Genomic DNA, 14,614 nt, shown 5'->3' with positions numbered 1-14,614 from the left:
TTGCCTTCCCTTCCCTAAAACCCAGAATCTCTCTCCAGAGGACCCTGCTCTTTTTTTTGTTGTTGTTATTGTTGTTGCATTTTGGCCAGGTCCAGGTTTGAACCTGCCACCCTCAGTATATGGGGCTGGTACCCTACCCACTGAGCCACAGAGGACCCTGCTCTTACCAGTTTCTTGTCGCCTCTTCTAGAGAATTCTGTGCATATGCAGGCAAGCCCAAACCTTTTCTCTACAGTTGCTCTCGCCCTGACTCCTGCTCTCACCGGTCTCTGTGACTGTGACAGTGTGCCAATGTCCTTGCTCTCAGCTTGTGGTGTGGACGGTCCACACTGTCTTCAGCCAACTGGTGGGCATTTGTTTCCATCTTCTGACTTTATAAACAAACAGTGGCTATCTCTGTACAATATGCATCCTGTTCACATGTGTGAGTGTTGCTAAATGCGCAGTTGTTGCTCTGACAGGTTTCCAGGGGCTGTGATCCAAAAAAGGCGGTTCATGCTTGGATCCCCTGCCAGTTCCCCCACCCTCCAAATGTGACCTTTGGTAAGGCCTCTGCCGGGTCACCTGCTCACCCTGAGTGTGGAGGCCACAGAGAGTTGAAGGAATGCAACGGTCAGCTCTCTGCTCGGCTCTGTACACTGGGTGGGTAGAGCCAGAACCTGCTCCTTCTGCCTCCTGGTGCCAAGTCCCTGCCCAATCCCAGAGCTGGCTAGGGTGTGTGATGGACAAATGAACAGCAGACACCCCAGTAATGGGGACAGTCATTCAAGCAGTTCCCTGAACCCACAGGTAAAGGGGTCTTTGAGTATTAGGCAGATGCTATCCCAGCAGGAAGTTTGGTGCTTACAGATTGTCAGTGGGGCTGAAGGACCTGGCTTCAGACAGACACTGCCTCTAGAGCCACCACCCGGCCTTCAGCGTGGGAGGTTCAGGTGAAGAAGCCCCCACAGTCCTGGCTCTGAGTCCATGGCCCCCAGCACTGGACCTGCCCCTCCCTGGCAGTTGAGACTTGGTTTCCCACCCCTCTTGCCAGCAGCAGGTGCAGTCCAGAGCACCTTTCTCCCACTCTGCTGTCAAAAAGCACATTTATCCCAGATAAATGCAGTTTTTTTTTTCTTTTTTTGTAGAGACATTGCCTCACTGTACTGCCCTCTGGTAGAGTGCCGTGGCATCACACGGCTCACAGCAACCCCCAACTCTTGGGCTTACGTGATCTCTTGCCTCCGCCCCCGGAGCAGCTGGGATTACAGGCGCCTGCCACAACGCCCGGCTATTTTTTTTTGTTGCAGTTTGGCTGGGGCTGGGTTTGAACCCGCCTACCTTGGCATATGGGGCCAGCGCCCTACTCACTGAGCCACAGGCGCCGCCCGATAAATGCAGTTTTTAACTTCCCAGTGTTTCTGACAGGAAGGAAAGTGCCAGTCCACACCCTGACAATTCACCGAGGTGGACAGGAACTCTTAAGATGGTGCTGGGAAAAAATGATGAACTGCTTTTCACCAAAATTAAATAACTTCTCATAGCAAGAATCCAATGTATTCAATTCTACTATGAAGGCAGTAGATTACCTAATACAAGGAGGGGGGTAAGGGAATGAGGGAGCAGGGAGAGGGGAGGAAGGAAGAGTATCGGGTGTCACGGTGGATGGCACACCTCTTGGGGACAGGACACAATTGAGAGACTTTACCTACAAATGCAATCAGTGCAACCTAATTCTTTGTACCCTTAATGAATTGCAAGAAATAAAAAAAAAAAATCTGAATGAGACTCGGCGCCTATAGCTCAGTGGCTAGGGTGCCAGCTACATACACCAGAGCTGGTGGGTTTGAATCCAGCCTGGGCCTGCCAAACAAAATGACAACTACAACCAAAAAATAGCTGGGCGTTGTGGCGGGCACCTGTAGTCCCAGCTACTTGGGAGGCTGAGGCAAGAGAATTGCCTAAGCCCAAGAGTTTGAGGTTGCTGTAAACTGTAACTTCACAACACTCTACCAAGGGTGACAGTGATGTAGTGAGATTCTGTCTCAAACAAAACAAAATCTGAATGAAAGAATAGTTGGGGTTTTTTTTTAAGCTTCTCATTAAGATAGCCAGTCCAGGCTGGGGTATGGTGGCTCACCCCTGAAATCCCAGCACTTAGGAGGCCAAGGCAGGTGGATTGCCTCAGCTACAGGTTTGAGACCAGCCTGAGCAAGAGCAAGACCCTGTCTCTAAAAAATAGCTGGGTATTGTGGTGGGCGCCTTAGTCCCTGCTACTTGGGAGGCTGAGGCAAAAGGATGAGTTGAACCCAAGAATTTGAGGTTGCTGTGAGCTTAGATGTCACAGCACTCTATCAAAGGTGACCAAGTGAGACTCTGTCTTAAAAAAAAAGAAAAAAAGAAGAGGACAGCCAGTCCAAAGAATTCACTGAGCCTGTCCTCTCACTATAAACAGGCTGCTGTGTGTGGGATTAAACAGCAGTCTGCCTGTCATTTGAACCATGAGAGGAGAACTCTCACATGGGGATACTGGGGCCAGAGGGGCCCCCACCACCACTGGCAGCACCTCCCACTCTTGCTCTTGGTGCCTTTCATACTTTGTGTTGCTCTGTCCTTGCCTTGTGGCTCAGACCCCTACACCAGACCATCTTCCCAGCTATCCCAGACTCACTAGAAAGAAACTATCCTGACCTGAGATCCTGCCCAATGTGCAATCCTCCCTACGCAATCCCAAACCCCAGAGACTCCTACGGCCATGTGCAAGCTCCTCTCCATGCACGATAATACCCCATGTGCAATCCCTGCATGGAGTGACCTCCACCTCACATGGGACTCTGCCCATGCACGACCTTCTCTGTGATCCCCAGCCTCATCCAACAAAGGTCTACGAACCACTCTATCCCCTCCCTTGCTCTTGCCTGGTGTCTGCCCACCCCTCTTTTGACTCTTTCATCTGCAACCTTAGCTGCAAACCCATCCGCATGCACAACTCCACGGAAGATCCTTGTCCCATGTGAGCCCCTCCCTGAGTTCTACACCCACACATTTGCCACACCTGTCCCATGTGGGACTTCCCCCTAGATCCCATACACTCATCTATGATACCCACCCCATGCATGACCCTAAAACTCAGGGCATGCACAGCAACTCCATCTCACGTGCAATTCCACCAGGGATCTCCACCCCACTTGAGCCCCTCCATGTGCCCATCCGCGATCCCCACCCCACCCACTGGACAGTGGACCGGGGACTGTACCCATGGAAAACCTTTGTCCCAGGCCAGGAGCAGTGGCTCATGCCTGTAATCTTAGCACTCTGGGAAGCCGAGGCTGGTGGACTGCCTGAGCTCACAGGGTTGGTACCAGCCTGAGCAAAAGTGAGAACCGCCCCCACCACCCGCCCCGCTCACCAAAACTAGCCAGGTGTTGTGGTGGGCGCCTGTAGTCCCTGCTACTTGGGAGGCTGAGGCAAGAGAATTTCTTGAGTACAAGAGTTTGAAGTTGCTATGAGGCTGTGAGCTATGACGCCACGACACTGTACCGAAGCGACAAAGTGAGACTCTGTCTCCAAAAAAAACCTTTGCCCTATCCCCACTGGTTTGAAATCTGACGCGAGCTCCTCATCCCATGCAATCCCCTCTCCACTCCCGGGTGGAGATACCCGCCCCACGCGTAAACGTACCCACCCGCGATCTTAGCTGCAATTCCCACCCCTCGCGCCAGCCGATCCCTCTACGTGCTCAAATCCCACTCACGTGCGACTGCACCCACGCGCGACCTCCGTCGAGATTCCCAGTCCACGCGCAATCTGACGCGGATCTCCCGCTCACGAGATCCCCTCTCATCGCCTGGCTCCACCCACGTGTGACACCCTCTCCACACAGCCCCGCCTCCCAGACTGGCGGTTTCTCTGGTCTGCAGCAGCCAAAACCTGGGCGGTCTCTTGGTTCCGCAGGCTCGAAGCCCTTGGAGCCCGCTGGGCGGCGCGAGTTGCGCAAGGGCGCAGCTGCGGCGCGCCAGCGCGCGTTCCTTACGGCTCGCCGTACTGCTGTGCCGCCGCTTCCTCCGTCCGCGGCCCCGGATGTGCCGAGCGGCTGAGGCGGCGCTGCGAGCCTCCTGCGGTCCGGACCCGGCGCGCGAGGCGCGGGGTGAGTGGGTGCGGCGCCGCGGGCCGTCGGGCGCGGGGAGGGTGCGCCGGGGCCTGCCGTACGCAGCCCGGCTGTCCGCCGGCCGGTTTAGCCCGTCGCGTGGGGAGCAGGTCGCGGCGGCTTTGTGAACGGGCGGGGGGCGGCCAGGCTGGGTCTGTGGGCAGCCGCCGAGCGCCACTTGTGGCCCGCCCCGCCTCCTGGAGCCTGCCTCCCGCCAGGCCGTGGTCGGGAGCGCGGCGGCAGGGCGGCCGACGGTTTCGTTGCGATCCGCAGGGCCCAGTCCAGCGCACCGGGGTGTGGGGAGTGGCTACTGCGGCCGTAGTCGGGCGCTCTCCTCGCGGTGCGGGCCCGGCTCTCCGCGCAGGGCGGGAGTGCCGCACTGGGCCTGGGGTGCGCTCAGGGCCCGGAGCCGGAGGGCCTGGGAGACTTTTCCTTTCTCGCGCCCGGTGGTTAGAGCCAGCTGCTCTCTGGGGTTGTATTTTTGTTTTGGGTTTCTGGGGTTGTCGTCGACTGACGCCTTGGTAAAGTGGAAATCACCCTTTGCTTTTAGTTTGCTGCGGGAGGAACACCTCGCAGACGTGGGAGCCGAGGACCAGGAGGGATGTGGAGGGCCATTTGGGGAGGGATGGTTGGGTGGGTTCGGACCCGGTCTCTGACCCCTGCTCAGGCTCTAACGGCGAGGCGGGGCGGTCGGGCCGGCTGTTGTCCATACCTGCCTCCTGCCCAACTCTGTTCGCTGAGTTTCACCTTTACAACCTCAGGTCTTTGTGTCGTTACCCCTGGGCCTAGGACACTTCTCCTTCAGGTGTCGGTGTCCCTCATGCTTCTGCCCACTTGTCACCTTATCCGTGAGAGAAAAGTAGCATCAAAGTGTTAATGGGGCTTATCTCTAGAATGGTGGATGAGTCTTTTTTGTTTATATTTTCTGATGTTATTATTTATTTACTTTTTGGGTTTCCAGAATCATGTTTTTCTGATGTTTTTACAGAATATGTGCAGTAAAGTGGTTTTTGTAATTTTTCTGTGGTATACACACACTTTTGAATGGCTGGAAAAAACAAAAATACATTTTAAGAACTCTGAGTCATTCTATTACCCAGAGATAAGCACCATTAACAGTTTCCTTATGGTTCCTTGTTCTATCCATGTAATATTTGAGGAGTAATTGGGATTCGATGTAATTTTGTGTGCTTTAAAAAATGCAGTTAGTAAGATCACATGCCTGTTGCATCTTTGAAACATTGTTTATTTAATCTCTGGTATTAGATCCACTCTTTCTTGCCTGTTCAGGGTCTTAACTATAGTATTTTTGAGTCTTGCCTTCAGTTTATTTTAACTCCGAAGAATTCTCGTCATCATACAAACCTGCCCTTTGACCCTACCCACTTTCTCACTACCCTTTTGAGGTCTTAACCAGGATTGGAAAGGATTTTTCCTCTGTGACCATTTCTTCTTGTTGTGATCTGTTGAACCAGCTTTGGTGGTAAAAGCTTTTGGTCCCTGACTCTGCTCAAGCAGCTCCTTTGGGATTACTGGTTCTTCCACATTGCCCCACTCCTCTGTCAGCAGCCTTAGACCCTGCTGCCCTTGGCAGCCCTGGAATGTCATTTCCTCCAGGCCTGAGACACCACTGTCTGGTTTTCTTTTTACTTTCCTGATTGCTACCCGTAGCCTCCATGCTGGATCCTAGCCCATAATTATGATAATGCCTCAGAATGGTCCTCAGACTTTATCTCTGGTCTGTACACCCCAGATAGTCTCATCGTATGTTGGGACTGATCAGAACACATGAGGATATCCTCAAAGTCTGGATCTTCCCATCTCAGCACACCACTTTTTCATGGGTAAAACCCATTTCTTACGTAGTCTGTTTAGTCTCCATCAAGTGTGTCTCCTTCATTTTAGTTCTGGTGACAACTCCTTATAGTGATGTGTGTTTCTTCCATGTCTTAAATTCGACATGTTTTAGCATTTCCCAAATCACTCTCAAACCTGATTGCTCTACAGCTGGGTGATGTGTTTAAAACAGAAATGAGGTCATGTACTTTGCCTATAATCCTCCGTGTTTTCTCATCTCCATCAGAAAAAAAGCCAAAGTCCTTAAGGCAGTTTATGAAGCTTTGTGTAAACAGGCCCCTGCTGTCTCTGTGACCTCATGTGCCAGCACCCCATGTTTGTTCGTTTAACATGCCGCTAACCACACCTGGCTCTGGGCCTGGGCACATATTGTCTTTGCCTAGAACGTTGGATTCCTACATAGCCATGCATCATCTCTCACCCAGTGGGCACTTTTTTTAGAAGTCCCTTTTTCAGAGTGGCCTTCTCTGCTGCCCTGCATAATACTACCTTGCCCATCTCCACCCAGTAGTTCCCTCTCCTTACTCTGCCTAAGTTTTTTCTGTCCCACTGTTTTCCTGGCCTATACTGACTCCTCCTTCTTGGGGGCAGGAACTATGTTTTATTCACAGTTATATCCCCAGGGCTTCATATGTGTCTGACATAGTAAGTGCTCAGTAAATATTTGTTGGACAGACTAATGAAAGAGTTCTTTTTTTAAAGCAGATGTATTTGGTAGGGCCCTAGGCATATAGATACAATTAATAATTGAATGTGGTACTATGGTAAAAATTTAATGTGCAAGTGAGTTAGAGGAAGGAAATTGGCTCTTGGAGTGAGGATAAATCCATACAGTAGGTAGACTTTGGATTTTGGTAGGTAGAAAGAAATGGGAGGGAGTGGCTTGAACCTAGGTGAAGGTGGGAGTACTTGAGGCTGTTGAGGAAGGGTTTATTGACCGTGTCTTGCATTGTTTGTGCAAAGGGACAGCTATGCAAGGTTTGGTGTCCCACACAAGCAGGGTAGTGTCTCTTTACATGGACCATCCACCAGTCTCCTTGCATGTAAATTATTATTTTTTTTTTTTGAGAGTCTCGCTTCGTCACCCTGGATAGAGTGCCTTATTGTCTTAGCTCACAGCAACCTCCAGCTCTTGGGCTCAAGTGATTCTCTTGCCTCAGCCCCCCAAGTAGTCGGGACTACAGGCACCTACCACAACACTCAGCTGTTTTTAGAATGGGGTCTCACTCTTGCTCAGGCTGGTTTCTAACCTGTGAGCTCATGGCAATTCACCCTCCTTAGCCTCCAAGAATGCTAGGATTACAGGCGTGAGCCACAGTGCCTGGCCCACATGTAAATTCTTGTTTATTCTCTCTGCCCCCTTGGCCACACCACTGGCAGCTTTAAGGCTTATCATGTATGGGAATTAATCTTTTCTTTTTTTTTTTTTGAGACAGAGCCTCAAGCTGTCACCTTGGGTAGAGTGCTGTGGCATCACAGCTCACAGCAACCTCCAACTCCGGGGCTCAAGTGATTTTCCTTCCTCCGCCTCCCAAGTAGCTGGGACTACAGGTGCCTGCCATGACACCTGGCTATTTTTTGGTTGCAGCTGTCATTGTTGTTTGGTGGGCCTGGGCTGGATTCGAACCTGCCAGCTTAGGCATATGTGGCTGGCACCTTAGCTGCTTGAACCACAGGCGCTGAGCCGGGAATCTTTTCTTTCTTTCCTCTTTTTTTTTTTTTAATTAAATCATAGCTGTGTACATTAATGCAATCATGGAGTACAATGTGCTGGTTTTTATATACAATTTGAAATTTTTTTTATTACATCATAGCTGAGTACAATAATGCAATCATGAGGTACAATGTGCTGGTTCTATATATAGTCTGAAATATTTTTACCAAACTGGTTAACATAGCCATCTTGGCATTTTCTTAGAAATATGGAACGCTTCACGAATTTGTGTGTCATCCTTGTGCAGGGGCCATGTTAATCTTCTCTGTATCATTCCAATTTTAGTATATGTGCTGCCGAAGCAAGCACAATTTAAAGTGTTTTCATCAAACTGGTTAACATGGCCTTCATGATGTTTTCTTAGTTATTGTGTTAAGATAGTTATATTCTACACATAGTAAATTTCACATGTACCCAATCTTTTCTTTCTTTATCCCAGGTCACCCTGCATGGTCCACACCTGACAGGACTCTTATTGAGGTCCCGCAGCCTGTCCGAGTGCTAAGACAGTGGGGTAGCCTGTGTCATAGCTGGCCACGCTGTAATCTGCTGTGTAGTCGGCAGACTTTCGTAGCCTCTGTTTTAGGTGGAAGAGCAATGACCATTGCTCAGCTTGACTCGGGGAGTCTGGTCCGGCTTCTCAGCAATATGGAGAGACACCTGTGTGCCCATTGCCTTTAGGAGTTAAAATCCTGGTTCTCAGTGTTTTCTTTTGGTCCTGTAATGTCAGCCTTGTCCCTTTTGTGGTTTCTGCTTTATTTTTTATCTTGTTTTGGGGTATTGCTATAAAAATAACAATTTAAAAGTCATTTGTATTCAGAGTGGACCGAAGGTCTTTGCATGTCTTAACTTCCATCTTATTTAGCTTTTTAAAAAATCTACACATGGTAGGATTCACTATCTTTAATGAAAAATTTTGAGATTTTTTTCTTTTCTTTTTTTTTTTTTTTTGAGACAGAGTCTTACTTTGTTGCCCTCAGTAGAGTGCTATGGCATGACAGCTCACAGCAACCTCAAACTCTTGGGCTCAAGCAATTCTCTTGCCTTAGCCTCCCGATTAGCCAGGACTACAGGCACCCACCAACAATGCCTGGGTATTTCTTTTTAGAAACGGGGTCTCAGTCTTGCTCAGGCTGGTCTCGAACTCCTGAGCTCAAGTAATCCACCTGTCTTGGCTCCCAGTATGCTGGTTATTATAGGTGTGAGCCCCTATAATAACAGCCCCTGGTTAAAGTTCTGAGAATTTTTTTTTTTTTTTGTGGAGACAGAGTTTCACTTTACCGCCCTCCGTAGAGTACCATGACATGACCAGGACTCACAGCAACCTCCAGCTCTTGGGCTTGTGCGATTCTCCTGCCTCAGCCTCCTGAGCAGCTGGGACTACAGGCGCCTGCCACAACACCTGGCTATTTTTTGTTGCAGTTTGGCCAGGGCTGGGTTTGAACCTGCCACCCTCGGTATATGGGGCCGGCACCCTACTCACTGAGCCACAGGGGCTGCCCTAAAGTTCTGAGAATTTTGACACATGTGGAATTTCCACCACAGTCAGGATACAAAACAGTTCCTTCATCCCTCCCAAACCCTGTACTGCCATTGGTAGTTAAACCCTCCCTCTAATGTAGCCCTTGGCACTGCTGATTACTGTATTTCTGTGTTTTCCAGAATGTCACACGAAGGCAACCATTCCCTGTGCAGCCTTTTGAGTATGGGCTTCTTTCACTGAACATAACGCATTTGAGACTCCTTGTGTTCATTGACAATTTGTTTCTTTTTATTATTGAGTAGTAGTCCTTGGTGTAGATGTACAGTTTTTTGTTGTTGTTGTTGTTGTTTTTTTAGAGACAGAGACTCACTTTGTCACCCTCAGTAGAGTGCTGTGGCATCACAGCTCACAGCAACATCCAGCTCTTGGGTTTAGGCGATTCTCTTGCCTCAGCCGCCTGAGTAGCTGGGACTACAGGCGCCCTCCACAACGCCCAGCTATTTTTTGTTGCTGTTTGACCGGGGCTGGGTTTGAACCTGCCACCCTTGGGATATGGGGCTGGTGCCCTATTCACTGAGCCACAGGCACCGCCCGCCGCCCGGGATGTACAGTTTATCCATTCACCCTCTAGGAGACATTTGGTTTGTTTCCAGTTCTTTTAGTCTTTCACTATGAGTAAATTATGCATAATTCACGTTGAAAGGATAGAGAGCATGAAATATACAAAGCATCTTAGAGTTCCTCTTTGCTCTCTCTCCCCATTTGTGGCCTCCTTCCCACAGCTAACCAATTTGATATTCATTTTGCCAGATTTCTTTCATCAGAACATGCATTTTCAAACAGGTGGTATTTCCCACGAGGGGCAAGGGCAAAGAAATATGGATACTACTCTGGTTTGTGGCCTCCCACAGGGTCCTAGCACAAGAACAGTATGGCTGTGCTGATGAAACTTCAGGGTTATAATTAGGGGAAAAACTTCTAAAAATGTTTAGGAGGGCATGGAAAATAAAAGATTAAGAAAGAGCAGTAGAGGCGGCGCCTGTGGCTGAGTCGGTATGGCGCCAGCCCCATATACCGAGGGTGATGGGTTCAAACCCGGCCCCGGCCAAACTGCAACCGAAAAATAGCTGGGCGTTGTGGCGGGTGCCTGTAGTCCCAGCTACTTGGGAGGCTGAGGCAGGAGAATCGCTTAAGCCCAGGAATTGGAGGTTGCTGTGAGCTGTGTGAGGCCACGGCACTCTACCGAGGACCCTAAAGTGAGACTCTGTCTCTACAAAAAAAAAAAAAAAAAAGGAAGAGCAGTAGATGCCGGCCCCATGTACTGAGGGTGGCAGGTTCAAACCCAGCCCCGGCCAAACTGTAACAAAAAAATAGCCGGGCGTTGTGGCAGGTGCCTGTAGTCCCAGCCGCTCTGGAGGCTGAGACAAGAGTTATCGCAGAAGCCCAAGAGCTGGAGTTTGCTGTGAGCTTTGTGACGCCACGGCGCTGTACTGGGCGCAGTAAAGTGAGACTCTGTCTCTACAAAAAAAAAAGAGCAGTAGAATGATGAATTGGGGATTTATAATTGTATTACTTGGTGTTTGATGAAGCACTGCTTTGTTTTTTCTTGAATTTCTCTTTCAAGCTGAAATCCTCCTGCTGGTATAGGGCACTGTGGGTCCCTAACCTCACGGGCCACTGTGATTTTTTTTGAGACAGAGTCTTAGTATGTCACCCTCCATAGAATATCTTGGTGTCATAGCTCACAGCAACCTCAAACTCTTGGGCTCAAGCAAGTCTCTTGCCCCAGCCTCCCAAGTAGCTGGGACTATAGGCACCTGCCACAACACCTGGCTATTTTTTTTTTTTTTTGGAGAGAGTTTCATTCTGTCACCCTAGGTAGAGTGCCGTGGTGTCACAGCTCAGAGCAACCTTAAACTCTTGGGCTTAAGTGATTCTCTTGCATTGGCCTCCAAAGTATCTGGGACTACAGGCGCCCAGCACAACACCCAGCTATTTTTGTTGTTGTTGTTGTTGCAGTTGTAATTGTTGTTTTAGATGGCCCAGGCTGGGTTTAAACCTGCCACTGTTGGTGTATGTGGCCGACACCCTACCCACTGAGCTACAGGTGCTGAGCCAACCTTCATGAAATTTTTTAGAGACAGTGTCTTGCTTTGTCACCCAGGCTGGAGTGTGGTGATGTGATCACAGCTCACTGCAGCCTCCTTTTTTTTTGAGATAGAGTCTTAACTGTCACCCTGGGTAGAGTGCTGTGGTGGCATCACCACTCACAGCAACATCCAGCTCCTGGGTTTTAGCGATTCTCTTTCCTCAGCCTCCCAAGTAGCTGGGACCACAGGTGCCCACCACAACGCCCGGCTATTTTTTGTTTGTAGTTGTCATTGTTGTTTGGCAGGCCTGGGCTGGATTCGAAGTCGCCAGCTCTGGTGTAGATAGCTGATGCCTTAGCCGCTAGAGCTATAGGTGCCGAGCCCTTTTTTTTTTTTTTTGAGACAGAGTCTTACTGTGTCACCCTCTGTAGAGTGTCGTTGGGTCACAGCTCACAGCAACCTCAAACTCTTGGGCTTAAGCGATTCTCTTGTCTCAGCCTCCCAAGTAGCTGGACTACAGGCACCCGCCACAATGCCCAGCTATTTTTTTTGTTGTAGTTGTCATTGTTGTTTTGTAGACCTGGGCTGAATTCAAACCCACCAGCTTTGGTGTATGTGGCTGGCACCCTACACACTGAGCTACAAGCACCGAGCCAGCCTCCATGTTTTTTAAACTCTTGGATTTAGCCTATTAAGTTGGAAGGGACACAGGAGACATTGAGCCAGACTTCCCTGTTGACCCACTGCAGCACCCTGACCAATCAGTTGTCTGTAACAAAACATAGTATAGGCCGGACGAGGTGGCTCACACCTGTAATCCCAGCACTCTGGGAGACTGAGGCAGTTGGATAGCCTGAGCTCACAGGTTCAAGACCAGCCTGAGCCAGAGTGAGACCTTGTCTCTAAAAATGGCTGGGCGTTGTGGTGGGTGCCTGTAGTCCTAGCTACTGAGGAGGCTGAGGCAAGAGAATCACTTGAGCCCAAGAGTTTGAGGTTGCTGTGAACAGTAATGTCATGGCACTCTACCAAGGGTGACAAAGTGAGACTCTGTCTCAAAAAAACAAACAAACAAAAAAACATACTATAATAAACCCTAGACAGCTTAAAACTTTTATTTAATACAGTTTATATCATTTGGGATTTATATATTTTGGAAAATGGTAGGGAACCTTCATAATCTACCCTGAGGTGGGAGGATGTTGAGACAGAGTCTCACTATTTCGCTCTTGGTAGACATAGCAAGCAACAGCAACCTGAAACTCTTGGGCTTAAGTGATTCTGTTGCCCCAGCCTCCCAAGTAGCTGGGACCACAGGCATTTGCCACAATGCCTGGCTTTTTTTGGGGGGGGGGCGGGGGTTGTCATTGTCAACAATTGTAATTGTTGTAGCAGGCCGGGCAGGGCTCGAACCCCCCAGCTTCCGTGTATGTGGCCAGCACCCTACTCACTGAGCTATAGGCTCCGAGCCATTAATAGCTTTTTATTTGTCACATGACGTCTAGTATTAGCATCTTATATAGAAAGTATTTTTTTGTATCATTCTATTATGAAAACTTTTAAAAATAGGTAAAAATTGAATGAATTTTATAGTGAATACTTGATACCCACCACCTGGTTTTTATTAATGTTTTACCTGACCTTGTTCATCTACACATCTCTCCATTTATCTTTTAAGCATTTTTTGATGCATTTCAAAGTAAATGCATGTGTATCAGCATCTCTTTTGTAGAGGTTGAATTAAAATTAGAGAGTTGAAATTGAATTAAAATTAGAAACATAGCCATTAAAAATTTAAAATTTTAGCTATTTGACCGGGTGCGGTGGCTCACACCTGAAATCCCAGCACTCTGGGAGGCTGAGGTGGGCGGATCACCTGAGCTCAGGAGACGAGACTGAGCTCTAGAGCAAGACCCCACCTCTAAAAACAGCTGGGCGTTTTGGCAGGTGCCTGTATTCCCAGCTACTTGGGGGGCTGAGACAAGAGAATTGCTTGAGCCCTAGAATTTGAGGTTGCTGCGAGCTGTGATGACACAGCACTCTACCGAGGGTGACAAAGTGAGACTCTGTCTCAAAAAAAAGAAAAAAAATTGACTCAGCGCTCATTGCTCAGTGGTTAGGGCACCAGCCACATACACCGAGCCTGGTGGGTTTGAACAACAATGACAACAACAAAAAAATAGCCGGGTGTTGTGGGCATCTGTGGTCCCAGCTACTTGGGAGGCTGAGGCAAGAGAATCACTTAAAACCAAGAGTCTGAGGTTGCTGAGAGCTGTGATGCCACAGCACTCTACCAAGGCATAGTGAGACTGTCTCAAAAAAAAAAAAAAAATTTTAGGAAATAGAATTCCCTTCAGAGATTTAGTAAGTATTCAATTTGTGTTTTTGTTTGTTTGTTTGTTTTGGTACAGACAGAGTCTTACTTTATCACCCTCAGTAGAGTGCCGTGGTGTCCCAGCCTCCCAAGTAGCTGAGACTACAGGCACCCGCCACAATGCCTGGCTATTTTTTGTTGCAGTTTGGCCAGGGCCGGGTTTGAACCCACCACCTTTGGTGTATGGGGCTGGCACCCTACCCACTGAGCTACAGGCACTGCCTTGTTTTGATTTTTTTTTTCTAAATACAGCATAGAATTTGAAAAGTTAGCTTATAAAAATGCTTATTTTATTTTGATACATGATTTGTGATGAGTGTTTAAGTGGAATTTTTTCAATGTATTAATCTGTTATCATAACTTTTTTATTCCTAATTCTTAGTTTTCTCCTGGTTTTGGGAATAATTATATGTGAGAGAGTTCCTTTTTTTTTTTTTTTCCCCTTGCAACTTTTGGCTGGGGCTGGATTTGAATCTGCCACTTCTGGCATGTGGGGCTGGCGCCATACTCCTTTGAGCCACAGGCGCCGCCCTGTGAGAGAGTTTCTTATTCTTTTTTTTTTTTTGAGACAGCGTCTCACTGTCCCCCTCTGTAGAATGTTATGGCATCACAGCTCACGGCAACCTCAAACTCTTGGGCTTAAGTGATTCTCTTGCCTCAGCCTCCCAAGTAGCTGGGACTAAAGGCGCCCTCCAAATGCCCGGCTACTTTTTGTTGCAGTTGTCATTGTTTTTAGCTAGTCCAGGCCAGGTTTGAACCTGCCAGCCTTGGTGTATGTGGCTGGTGCTGTAACCACTATGCTACAGGCACCAAGCCTGGGAGAGAGTTTCTTTCTGGTTCTTTATTCTTTCTTATTGATTGCCTTTGACATTCTGGGAAGGTATTCTAAGGGATTAATCCTAAATATGCCTTGCATGTGTTAATTCTACCTTTGTGCCAGTTCTATGCTGATCTCCTGTCATAATGCTTGTTT

General features: G+C 48.6%; 1 protein-coding gene and 1 non-coding gene across 8 annotated transcripts in view; one reads left to right on the top strand and one right to left on the bottom strand.

Moving 5' to 3' along the window:
• The first annotated feature begins 4,039 nt into the window (after window positions 1-4,039).
• The window catches only part of EP400 (E1A binding protein p400), a 137,578-nt gene continuing 127,003 nt past the window's right edge, over window positions 4,040-14,614 (top strand). For all 7 annotated transcript variants that reach the window (XR_008379402.1, XM_053587150.1, XM_053587153.1 and 4 more), the window contains exon 1: window positions 4,040-4,126. The gene's annotated coding sequence lies outside the window, so the exon portion shown is untranslated. The remainder of the gene's footprint in view (window positions 4,127-14,614) is intronic.
• On the bottom strand, window positions 7,900-8,006 carry LOC128585083 (U6 spliceosomal RNA). Its single transcript, XR_008379831.1, has one exon. It is a non-coding gene; the product is annotated as a U6 spliceosomal RNA (small nuclear RNA).

This window comes from Nycticebus coucang, chromosome 4 (assembly GCF_027406575.1).
Source record: "Nycticebus coucang isolate mNycCou1 chromosome 4, mNycCou1.pri, whole genome shotgun sequence".
NCBI lineage: Eukaryota > Metazoa > Chordata > Mammalia > Primates > Lorisidae > Nycticebus > Nycticebus coucang.
Note: the sequence above shows the minus strand (reverse complement) of the source record. Positions and strands in the feature narration are given on the sequence as shown.